This window comes from Melanostigma gelatinosum (genome assembly GCF_949748355.1).
Source record: "Melanostigma gelatinosum genome assembly, chromosome: 4".
NCBI lineage: Eukaryota > Metazoa > Chordata > Actinopteri > Perciformes > Zoarcidae > Melanostigma > Melanostigma gelatinosum.
The window spans coordinates 30003160-30007980 of NC_136637.1; positions in this window are offsets into that span (position 1 = coordinate 30003160).

Here is a 4821-nt window from a genome sequence, read left to right on the forward strand (position 1 = left end):
AAAAAGAAAATAGCTGCCGTGTTGTTCTGGACCTGGAAAGCATAATAAAGCGCATACCGAGGCGGATTACCACGGCTCATCTGAAGCAGCAACAGTTTCTCAGCTTCTCTTTCGCTCTCACTCATCTTGTGTTTTGGATTCTTGGCCTCAGTAAAACCCGGGCTCACGTCAGGTTTATTAAAACCTGACGTGAATGTGGGAACCCGTGAGACGGTGCCGGGACCATCTGTGACCCTGCAGATGGCCCTGCTTGGTAAAGTGGGCCACGGTTAGGACCCTGTGGTCTACCGAGGACGGACAATGGAGATTAAGGGTGTCTGATCTCTTGGTTTTAAGGGAGGGGGGGGGGGGGCACTGTTGTTTTATCCACATCTAGGAGTTGAACATGAGCCCTGTCTCTGCAGCCAAAAACACCACCGACGTGTCTTTAGTCTTCAGTGATGAAGCTTAACATCCGCATTGACTCGGCAGTGATGGAAACACGACACAGGTCAGACAGATGATGTACGAACATAGAGTTAATACGCTCTCTTTAAGACGCCTCCGTCTTGAAGAGAGAGGCGTATTTACAGAACACAAGTCATCTCGTGTTCAGGAGAGTTGAGTCTCTGGAAGCTTCTCTTGTTCGGAGGCCGTTTGTCCTGCGATGCCTTCTGTTGTGTCTTTTTATGGAGGCTTTTTATTGTGGAGCCAGGCTGAGGAAGAGAGCATTGAATGAAACTAATCATTCACAGAGGTCTTTTCTCTTCTTTTTATTGCTGCATTGCTCCACATGGAGCTCACTCTCCCACACCCTGTGTTCTTGGTTGTTGTTGATGTTGGTTCTCCGCCAAAGACTCAAAGATCTCTGTGAGCTCACCCTGCCAGAGAGGAACGCAGAGCTGAGAGTACGCTGCAGGGAAGGAGGAGGGATTAGACGTAGGACGTAGCACATAGGGACGATATGACAATTATGATTCACCATATTATCCAAAGAATCTTCAAAATGCGGCACATTCACACCCAGAAAACACACTTCCTGTTTCGCTGTGCTGGCACAAATATGAAGAGGGTGAAAGTAGCGAAGGAGCCGTGAAGAAGAAGATTGAGATGAATCTGTGTGTGTGTGTGTGTGTGTGTGTGTTTTGAGCTTGAACACAGAGTTTCTCTTCCCACAGATTTAGTGTTCATGACCTCTGCCCCCAGAATACCTGAGTAATGTGAGCCGGTGGGAAAGGATCCGGGATGAAGGACTGATTTACCTTCATCCTCCTCGTCCGTGAAACACCTTCTGATTTATGACCTCATGTGAGGGAAGGAAGTCCGTGACATCATCAGATGGATATCTGAGGATATGATATCTCCGTGATAACAGTCTATAACTGTAATTTACGGTCGGATCAAATGTCTTGAACTGAAGCTCTTAAGCTCTTAAACCCTTTGATGATCAGATTGCTCCTCGTCATAATAATCACATTTCATGCTGAACAGACGATGAAAGACATCATTTACACGACATGTGTATAGTGGGAAACAATCAAACTCCGAGATATTATTATGAAACTTCCCCAGTTCATTACTGACATTAAGACAAGTATTTAATGTAGTACAAGTTTTCTCAAATGGTATGTGTAAATATGCAAATGAGGCATTATGTCATGGTAACGCTTTGCATGAGTACCAGCGTGTCTGGCTGTGGTGTCGGTCAGAGCTTCTGTTCTGTTGAAGCCTGGAGGCATCACACAGAGGAACATGTCTGTGTGATGAAGTCATGTGCAGCTTCTTCTGTGAAGCGCTCTCCCAGCAGCTGCTTCCTCGTCCTCCATCTGTGAAATGTAGACGCTCAACGCCGGCCTTTTGTTGCTCCGCGGCGATGGCACTGACCCCGGGGGGTCCGCGGTTTGAATCCCGCTCTTGGATAGACCCATTGTGAAGATATAGCACAGTCTCTTCTCATTTAATTGTGGACCAGGTGTGATCCACAAGTGAGCGGAGGGAAGTGGAGGTCTGTTGTCGCTGCAGCCTGAGAAACTTTATTTACTTTGTGAACAGAATGACGTCGTGTCTCCTGCAGAGAAACCGGCTGAGCACGTTTGAAAGACAAACATTTGATCTCAACAATCTGTGGTTCACAGCTGAAGGACCTACAGTGACCGACGTGGTCCGTTGAGCGAGTAGTTGGACTCGTTCAGTCCGCTGCATGTGGCTGCAGGAGGCTGTGATCGACCTCTACTCGTCAGTTCGTCTTCACACGTGTTTGTAGAACTACTGGAGGACGTTTCTACACATCATGCTCTCATGTTAATCTCTGCAGCTGTTCATCTATACTCGCGTCTCAGCTGCGTCCTGAAGCCGCTATTTACTCTTCAAGTCTGTTTTTATACAGACAATATGTGGGTAAACATGAGGTTGATGGCCAATAAAACATCATTACTCGACCACATATTCTAGGGCTTCATCAGTTTCATTCTCATCATCAGACGTTGTTCTTTGGTTGTATTGTTTCTGATGTAATGTAGGTTTGAATATGAGTTCTATGTGATGATATTGTTGAATATTCCTATGACTCTATTAGATACATCGTGTACTCAGTTATGCCTTTCTGCCGCTAGAATACAACAACTTGCTGGTTTAATTGAAAAATGAATGAAGAAACATTTCCCACATTCTTTCATTGAACAAATTGAACATGATTTCATTCGACAGTGCAGTTTTCCCCGGATGCTCTCTTTTGAATAACTCGAAAAAAAGTAATATTGCCGCCTTTAAAGATGCCGTAAAGTTGACGTAAAGTTGACATTGACGCAACGTAAAGTTGTCTTAAAGTAGGTGTACAGTTGCCGTAAAGTTGACGCAAAGTCGACGTAAAGTTGACGTAAAGTTGACATTGACGCGACGTAAAGTTGTCTTAAAGTTGGTGTACAGTTGCTGTAAAGTTGATGTAAAGTTGACGCAAAGCCTACGTAAAGTTGACGTAAAGTTGACATTGACGCGACGTAAAGTTTTCTTTACGTCAACGCAAAGTTGAAAGTCGATGTAAAGTTGATGTAAAGTTGATGTAAAGTTGGCGCAAAGTTGACGTAAAGTTGACGTAAAGTTGACGTAAAGTTGACGTAAAGTTGACGTAAAGTTTACGTAAAGTTGACGTAAAGTAGTCGTAAAGTTGATGTAAAGTTGACGTAAAGTAGGCGTAAAGTTGATGTAAAGTTGGCGTAAAGTCGATGTAAAGTTGACGTAAAGTTGACGTAAAGTTGACGTAAAGTTGACGTAAAGTTGATGTAAAGTTGCCGTAAAGTTGGCGTAAAGTTGTCGTAAAGTGGTCGTAAAGTTGATGTAAAGTTGACGTAAAGTTGGCGTAAAGTTGATGTAAAGTAGGTGTAAAGTTTATGTAAAGTTGGCGTAAAGTCGATGTAAAGTTGACGTAAAGTTGACGTAAAGTTGACGTAAAGTTGACGTAAAGTTGACGTAAAGTAGTCGTAAAGTTGATGTAAAGTTGCCGTAAAGTTGGCGTAAAGTTGTCGTAAAGTTGATGTAAAGTTGATGTAAAGTTGATGTAAAGTTGACGTAAAGTTGACGTAAAGTTGATGTAAAGTAGGCGTAAAGCTTATGTAAAGTTGGCGTAAAGTCGATGTAAAGTTGACGTAAAGTTGGCTGACCTGACGCTGACTGAATGCTTCGGCTTCACAGCAGCTTTTATCGCCTCATTCGCTGCATCACAATGTGGAGAAACACTTCTATATTTACATTAGACATAAAAGTGTGTTTGTCAGACTTTTTTTCTCCTTTTATTCACATTGTCCGTCTGTTGACCGCGTGAGCAGAGAACTGACTCATGACCGGTGGATTTAATTGGCTCTCGGTGACGGACTGGATTGTTGCGACGGTGTTGCTCATATGTTGACATGGACGGATGTCAGCGGCGTTGATCTCTTGACACAAAGAAGCTTTTCAGCACGCAGCCTTCAGAGGAGACGGAGTGTTTTGTGATGTCACAGAGGAGGTCAGGGGTCACATGAATCTCACATCGAACTTTGCAGAATGTGAAGATGTTTTAAAGAACAGAGTGAATCCTCACTTATAAACCTGCCGTGCAGTGAATAAGCATATTCCCCCGATGCTCTGGATTATGACGTTTTATTTAATCTGTCCTTCATGACGCTCTGGGATTTATTCGAATGAGTCGCTTCAGGCCTGTTTGAGCCTGCTGGTTTTTTAAACCTCTGCAAAGTTGTTTTTGTTGTGTTGTCGTCACGCCACACGGCTCACGTTGGTCACGCTCGTCGCTGTGAGTCGAGGAATATAACCTCTGCAGTCCTGACATTCCCGAAGCCCTCAGGGTGAAGGGGGGGGGGGATGTGTGTCCATCTTGGCTTTTACTCTCCTTGTGAGGTCACAGAGCTGTCGGAGGCGTCGCTCTGTTCATTTTTGTTTCCTGACACGCTTCACGACACAAACGCAACATTTTTTACACCGTGACTCTGAGGGTCTCCTGTCTTCATCGCCGTGACTCTGAGGGTCTCCTGTCTTCATCACCATGACTCAGAGGGTCTCCTGTCTTCATCGCCGTGACTCAGAGGGTCTCCTGTCTTCATCACAGTGACTCAGAGGGTCTCCTGTCTTCATCACAGTGACTCAGAGGGTCTCCTGTCTTCATCACCATGACTCTGAGGGTCTCCTGTCTTCATCACAGTGACTCAGAGGGTCTCCTGTCTTCATCACCATGACTCATGTTTGTCAAACACACACCAGAGGATTGCTGGTTTTAGGCTAGTTTAAGGCTAACTCCACACTGCTACGTCTTCATTTTAAGATAAGATAAGATGATCCTTTATTAGTCCCTCA